Raw genomic sequence first — 8,697 nt, 5'->3', positions numbered from 1 at the left:
CTTTTTGTAGAGGCTATTAGTGTTAGCAGTGTATTAACTCTTGGCTTTGAGATGTCCATTCTCTGACTCAGAAAAGTTTAAGTTAAAAGCATGTAATCATTCTAAAGGAATACAATCATGCCAACATTTCATTTAGTTAAATACATTTTTACCTGTGCCAGTGATAAACTGGAAAACAACCAAAAAGCTGTCAGAAAGTCAACAGCTTTTCCCGCCTTGTTTGTGCTGCTGATCTTTCTATCCCTGACAGAACGAGACTATGGATTACCTTGCTCATTAATCACCATCAGCGTGGCAGCCTGCGCACGCGCGCAGCGGCCAGCGCTCACCCAAGGATGCCTTCATGCACACACATAAATCTCTCCACACACGGAGACAGAGCGGTTGTGACAGGTACTGGCCACCAACCTGTCCACAGCCTAATCTCATTAGGGTCCTGGCATCTGGGCCTGCTCTGCTGAGAGATGGTTTGTGATGGAGTGAAGAAGACAAGGCGTTCAAGCGTATAATGGATGTCTAAATCGTCTGGCCCTGTCCAAAGGGTCTGCTAGTTGTCTGCTCTGCTTGGACGAGGCGAAGCTTTCTGCAAAGTTTAAGGATTCTCGCTGCTTAAACAAGGCAATGACTTGTGAAACGTAATAAAACTGCAACAATGACAGTTGTCACACCTGTCTGCTGTTCTTTAGTCTGGAGCGTACCTGTCCTGTCTGGTCCTGGAGCGCAGTGCTGTACATGTCAGTGTTGTACAGATGGGCTCTGGTTCCCCCAGGTACCTGGGCTAAATACCTGTCATTAATCACCACATAAAGCCTTCCCAGCGGGAGATGCCCCAGGTTAGACCACATCAAGAAATAAATTGGCTGAAAAATGACTCTGGACGAAGGCTCCGTCCCAGGAGAGGAAGAACGACGGAACAGAGGAGAGGAGGAGTATCTGAAAGAAGTCTCCTCAAGACCACTAAATCATGTCAGCAAGCTATAAGTGACATCATCATTCAGTTGGCCCTGATCGTGTTCCCGCGGTGCTGGCAATCTCGCCTGTTTGCCTTCAGATTTGTGCACATTCATCTTCTTTATTTGCCTAAACGTCTTTATGTTTAGACAAAATGCTGAGCTTTAACACTTGGAGGGTGGGTAGCCTTCACCTTGAACGTTAAATAGGCACTTCAGAAAGACGCTATAGCTTCTAAAAAATTTAACTCAGTTTATATGATATAAATAAAAACTCAATTAGCACGTGTTCTAAATCATACTTTGAGCAAAAACAGAACAAAAACACATAAAAATGAAGTAGCAAAACTAAAAAAGTTGTGTAAATACAATTAGCAACTGATGGTGCATGTTAAAACTAAAAAAAACTTCAGTAACAAAAAACAGATCTAAAAAAAATAATTAAGTTATAGAGACTTCATCAAATAAACAGTTGTGTAGGCTCGCAGCTTAAGATTGCTATTTCAAAGAAATACCTCGTGAGCTTTTTAAGCTTAAAAACATATTCAAAAGATTATTAATTTTCTATAAACATCTTGGCAAAAAAAATCTGGCTTAATTTGGTTTTAAAGTAAATAACTTGAAGATGTTTAAGGGGTTGATTGGTTTTGTTTTAATTGAGATTTCATTGAGTTGGACAACAATAATGAATCCACTATGCAGACCTTACTTGCAAACTTTACCTTACTGGTATTAAGAGCAGTGGCTGGTCATGCATTTTACATATGGTGTCGATGGTGTCCTGCCTGAATGTATCCACTTTTTGATTACCGTCATTGTAACTCCACGGCTACAGAAAGCTTCAATAATACACAGAAATAATATGGTGCTGCATCACAGACAGGTATCTCATGCAGTGAGAATGAATGCCATTACAAGAAACCTAACTAACAATTAAACAAGTTTCCTTCAACTGCAGCCACAGCTGCACATATATATTTACAATAGCATCAATATTAACATAAAAATTGACAAAAAATATGAATAAAATGTGTTTTAATTGTGTGCACACAAACTCCATCCTCCTTTCTTTCTGTGCATAGTTTTGTTCCACCACATGTGATGTGAATGACAATGAAGACATCTTGACCTTTCTTCAGTCAGAGATGTCTTCTTTTAAATTCACAAGTGATCACAATAATCGTGTGTTTTTTATTTCTAAATATAATTTCAATGGCTTAAAGGTGGGTTTAAGAGCTCTTAAACACTTAGACAGCAAACTAACTTTTTAAGTTGTTAAAAAAAATGTTAATGCTATCTGGGATCTTGACATTTACAGACAAAAGTATTGTATCTAAAATATTGGAAACTATATATGAAAGCAGACATAAAAATAATATACAGAGCTATAACAAATGGTGCCATTTAAAAATAGTTTCCTCAAGTATTTTTTCAGACATAATGAGGTGAAATTCTGACTTGCGGGTCCTCACCCAATGTTAACGAAGCTCTTGGCTGAATCTGCCAAAAAACATTTGGAAAATTGAATCACATGACTGACCTACATTAGGCTGGCTGAAGTCTGTACATAAAAAACAAATTGCCCAGTAAGTTTAATGTTTAACTTCTTTTCAGTCCCTTTGGCTCTTTTCATAGCAAGCGCACATGATGCACGTGAAGTTGCCAAGCATAATCACAGATATTTTATTTTTCAATTCTAATTGAAAGTTAAGGAATTTTCGCTCTTTTTACTTTTGATCAAACTCAATTTGTAAAAATGTCTTAAATCAGATAATAACCTCTCTGAAACAATTCATATGATGCTGCCATGAAACACACCGAGGTCGTGACCCAGAAATGGAACATGATTGGTTTGGGGTACACACAAGGGACCACTAACAAATACAAAAGTGAGTCATGAAGTGTCCTGTCTTTATTCAATCCATCAAAATAAACACGTAAACATACATACACTATAAAAATACAACTCGGTCATTTTAGGGCAAAATGAGCAGCAGGAAGTGTGAAGAAAAGGTAAGGTCAAGGATATGTTGTGGTCCGACGGTACAGATTTGTCCACCTTGGAGAAGAAAGTCTGTGACTGTCCAGTCCGATGATTAATGACCAATGGGTTCCCCTGGTCCACCACGAACCAGCGTCAGTGACACAAGTCCACCTTGCACCATATTCTGCAGCACCTCTGAGACCCACAGAGCCTTCATCTGTCAGCTGCAGGATCCAGATCTCATCAGACACAATGAGGAGGACACTCTGCTGACTTAAATCACAACTAGCTGCAGGAGATCTAAATGATTCATTTAAAGGATCACACACTTTAAAACTTACAGCACAAGAGAGAATTATTTCACCAACAACCTCAGTTTTCCTGCATCTGTGTGTCGTTTTCCGAACAAATGTAGTTTTGTTCTTGCCTCTCAAAGTGTCTGAAGATTTACCTGCACAGTTTAAACCCCAGTTAACTTTACTGTTTAATTTTAAAAAACTAAACAAGAAATAGATCCCACAAGGGGCTTTGAGATGACTTATTTTGCTGCTCTACTGTGACACCCAGTGGATTTTTTATTTGTTGGATCTTTAAAGATAAAAATTTTCAATAAAAACTATCAGAGAGCCTCTAATCTGTTTGTTTTTTGCAGAATAAGCTGTGCTAGAGTTGTTTATTTGAATCAAGTTAGTTTTTAAATTATTTCATGACTTTAGGGATCAATTTGCTCTATTCTTAAAAACATTTCTGAAATACCTTTTAATAAATTGATTTAAATTATCTTTTTTTTTTTTACTGTATTATCAGTTTGCTTGATTGTAAAATTGGTACTAAAACGGTCAAAGTTGCTTAAAATTTGTTTAAACTCAAAGAACACCACGCATTCTTGCATTAGTTAATATAATAATAGAATGCAATTTGTACAAAAATATCCTAATTCAGCTTAACTATTTATATAGATTTTGGTAGGATTTAGAAAAATCCACATTTTTACATATTATTTATCACACACACACATTATATTTGAACTAGTTTGATAAATCAATGTACAAATAGGTCTTTATATAACATTTTAACAAATGTAATTAACATAATGTAAACAAATGTTGATTTTCTTTTCAAAAAGACTCATTCAGAAGTTTTATTTTCAATAAAATTCCTAAAATGACTCAAACATCTTAATGTTTTAATTATTTAAATGTTTACAGAATGAAGTTAAAAACTAACCCTGCTCACTTTTCTGCTGCCTGTAACTGTGACTTTTGTTACATCTGAAATGTTGTTTAAATTGTTTATATTAACATTTAAACACTAGTTTGAGGTTAACTGTGCGGGAAAAACTTGAATATTACTTTAAACACATAAAACAACAAATACAAGCTTTCAAGTGTTCACAAATGGTACATTTAATTATTTTTAATAAAATCATACCAGAAAAAGAACTTTATTGTATTTATCTTGAAGAACCTTTGATGAGCATCAAAGTGCCAGTTTTCAGTATTCATCTTTTTTTTATGTGTTAATTGGTCAAATTGAATTGTTGAATGAAAGTTGAAAACTTTATTTAAATTAAGTAAATGAATGTAGTATTGCCTGAATTCCTTGGAAGGTTTTTATAATCATCTCAGCGTTGGTGTGCAGTCGTCCCACCTCATATCGGTGCTGAATCACAGACTCTCAGTGAAGTGTCTCCACGCTGCACACTCTTAAAAGGCATAGCAGAGCATCATAAAAAGAGGGGCATGGTGAGCAGCCAGGTTCTGCTTCTCTATTCTTCTTATTCTTTCCTCAGCAGAGCGGTCCATGTCAGTAGGAGATGGTGGAACAATGGAGGTGATCTCTCTGATCTCAGGGCTCCTATTGTGGCTCGTCATATTATTAATGTTCATCTCTGAGAAAAGTCACGGCCTCTGCCTCGCAGCTCCTGCGTCGCTCTGTCATCTTTGCTCTGCTGGACTTCCTGAATCTTCTCTCTGTTGTACTTCATCATCATGCAGCTCTGCCTTCTCTGTTCTGAATTCAATCTTTGAAAGATGCACAGTTCATCTCCAAATATTACACAAAATAATGGTCATTCTCCTGATTTTGCCTCAATTGTTAGTAAAACATCCTATTTTAAAATCAAATAAGTTGCAATATAAAGTCTTTGATCATTTTAAGAATTGTTTTCCTGCCAATCGCCACCATGCATTCACTTTAAAACTCCTTCCTACCTCATTGGTTTCACTTGTTTGTCCCAAACTTCTTTTATAACACACATCGCACATCAAGAGTTGTTCATTTATCAGTGGAGTCACAGGCTGCCCAAGTCTTGCTGTGCTGTGCTTTGGGTCAAGCTTCCATCAATGTGGACCCAAAGTAATTATTAACCTTCAGTAATTGTCCTCAAGCCCTCTGGTCATCTGGGGCTGCAGAGAGTCAATCGACAAAGGTCAGAGCAAGTCAACAATGTCATGACATGAGAGAAAAACAGACAGTGATAAAATAAAGCCAGCAATATACAAAAGCTGAGAACATCCATCCATCATCTTTGCCCCCGTCTTCCTTTTCGGGTTGCGGGGTTCACTGGTGCCCATATCCAGCAGTCACTGTGTGAGAGGCGAGGTACACCCTGGACAGGTCACGAGTCCATCACATGGACATAAAGAGACAAACGAAAGAAACAACCATTCACACTCTCATTCACACCTAGAGACAATTTATAGTCACCAGTCAGCCTAACATGCATGTTTTTGGTCAGTGGGAGGAGAGTACCTGCAGAAAACATGTATGGAGAGAACATGCAAACTCCATCCAGAAAGACCCCCATATGGGATTCAATCCAGCGATCTTCTTGCTGAGAGGCGGCAGCTCCACCAATTGCACCACCAAGCCCATGCTGAGAACAGTCCAATGAAAAATATTCTTCAGATCAGCACTCAGTGTTCCCCATTTAGTAAGAGTAGCTTCTTTTGTTATAACACCAGATTTTTTTTTTTGTATTCTCTAAAGTGAGAATTAATTGTTTTCACTTGATAATAAGTTATTTATTTTGTCTGCTTTACACTATTTTGTGAAAAAGTCATGAAAGCTCTGTTATTTGTGTTTAAATATGCATTCTACAGTTTTTAATGCAGGCGGATACAACAATAGCTACTTGTAGGGAAACCTTTTCAAGTTTTTCTGTGAAACTGTCAGAGAAAGAGTCACATTCAAAAACAAAAATGTCCACTAGAGGTCACGGAAGTTTGATGATAAAGATTTACACATGATGGGTAAGCAGAAGATTTATCCTGTTTAGTTTGGCTGATAGGCTACATGGTTGGGTTAAGATAAACATCATGATTTGTGTTCAAACAACCATTCCATTATCTTCCACTGATTCCAAAGTCAGGCAGCAGCTTGAGCAGGAGGCCCAGACATCTCTGTCCACAGCCACCTCTTCCAGCTCTTCTGGGAGGATTCCAACGTGTTCCCAGACCAACCGAGAGACATGGTTTCTCCAGCGTGTCCTGGGTCTTCCTCGGGGTCTCCTCCCTGTCGGACATGCCCGAAACACCTCCCTAGAGAGGCACCCAGGAAGCATCCTTGTCAGATGCCCAAACAACCTCAACTTGCTTCTCTTGATGTGGAAGAGCAGCGGTTCTACTCTGAGTCTGTCCCAGATAACTGAACTTCTCACCATATCTCTAAGGGAGAGTCCAGACACTATGAGGAGGAAACTCATCTCAACCGCCTGCATCCGTGATTTCATTCTTTTGGTCACTACCCAGAGTTTGTGATGATAGGTGAGGGTAGGAACGTAGACCGACTAGTAAACAGAAAGCTTTGCCTTACAGCTCAGCTCTCTTTTCACCACAACAGACTGGTACAGAGTCCATAATACCGCAGACGCTGCACCAGTCCACCTATCAATCTCATGCTCTATTCCTCCCTCACTCATGAACAAAACCCCAAGATACTTGAACTCTTTCACTTGAGGCAGAACCTCACCCTCGACCTGAAGTGAGCAACCCACCCTATTCTGGTTGAGGACCATTTGGAGGTGCTGATTCTCCCATCTGCTTCACACTTGGTTGTGAACTGCTCCAGTGAGAGCTGAAGATCATGGCACGATGACGCCAACGGGACCACATAACTTGCAAAGAGCAGAGATGGAATCCTGAGGCCACCAAACCAGAATCCCTCCGCCCCCTGACTGCACTGAGAAATTCTGCCCATAAAAGTTATGAACAGAATCAGTGACAACAGACAGCCCTGGTCAAGTCCAACTCCCACCCTAAAGGGGTCTGAATTACTACCGGCAATGCAAACCAAACTCTCGCATCACTTTAATAGGGACCGAACTGCCTGTAACAATGGGCCCCCAATCCCATTCTCACAGAGCACCATCCACAGTTTACTCTGAGGAACACGGTCAAACGCCTTCTCCAAGTCCACAAAACACATGCAGACTGGATGGGTAAACTCCCATGACCCCTCGAGAACCCTAGTGAGTGTAAAGAGCTGGTCTAGTGTTCCACAGCCAGGACAGAATCCACATTGTTCCTCCTGGATCTGAGGTTCGACCAACGATCGGACTCTCTTCTCCAGTACCTCTGAATAGACCTTGCCAGGGAGGCTGAGGAGAGTGATGCCCCTGTAATTGGAGCACACCATCCGGTCCCCATTTTTGAAGAGGGAAACCACCACCCCAGTCTGCCAATCCAGTGGCACTGCCCCCGATGTCCACGCAACATCAAACAAATCCCCGAAAATTGTTCCACAGAAAACATTTGTCTTGGTTTTCTAGGTGAGAAGTTCCAGTTTAACATTTTAGTTATTGACTTTTAATGAAACATTTTGAAATGTGGGCAGCACGGTGGCGCAACTGGTAGAGCTGCTGCCTCTCAGTGAGCAGGTCCTTGGTTCAAACCCCAGTCCAGGGGCCTTTCTGGGTGGAGTTTGCATGTTCTCTCCGTGCATGCGTGGGTTTTCTCCAGGTGCTCCGGTTTCCTCCCACAGACCAAAAACATGCATGTTAGACTGATTGGTAACTCTAAATTGTCCCTAGGTGTGAGTGAGAGAGCGAATGGTTGTTTGTCTCGTTTGTCTCTATGTGGCCCTGTGATGGACTTGCGACTCGTCCAGGGTGTACCCCGCCCCTCGCACAGTGATTGCTGGACATGGGCACCAGCGACCCCCGTGACCCAAAAATGGAATAAGCGGGTAAAGATAATGGATGGATGGATGGATTTTGAAATGTTTTCCACACACAAAACACAACTGTGATCCATTGGCACAAAACAAAGAGTTAAGTTTCTTCACTGTTTCATGTGATAAAATGAGACTCGGCAAAATATTTCAAAGTAAAACTTATTAAAGTGTCACTATCCATCCATCCATCCATTTTCTTTACCCGTTTATTCCATTTTGGGTCACGGGGGTCGCTGGTGCCCATGTCCAGCAATCACTGTGCGAGGGGCGGGGTACACCCTGGACAGGTCGCAAGTCCTAAAGTATCACTAAATTTAGTTAAATTATTATAGTCGTGTTTAAATTAATGAAATGATCACAAGTCATTCACACTACACATTTCAGTTTGAACAAATGTTGTGTTTTGTTTTTCAAACAGTGGAAGTGGATTAAAATGTGGTTGGTTGACTGACTTTTTTGTGTTTTTTGTATTTGCATTCTGTTCACAATCTGCTCCAGAATTTTCAGCTTTGAGATAAATAAAGTTCTATCTATCTATCTATCTATCTATCTATCTATCTATCTATCTATCTATCTATCTATCTATCT

The sequence above is a fragment of the Nematolebias whitei genome, chromosome 1, assembly GCF_014905685.2.
Source record: "Nematolebias whitei isolate Nwh7 chromosome 1, NemWhi1, whole genome shotgun sequence".
Taxonomy (NCBI): Eukaryota; Metazoa; Chordata; class Actinopteri; order Cyprinodontiformes; family Rivulidae; genus Nematolebias; species Nematolebias whitei.
Note: the sequence above shows the minus strand (reverse complement) of the source record.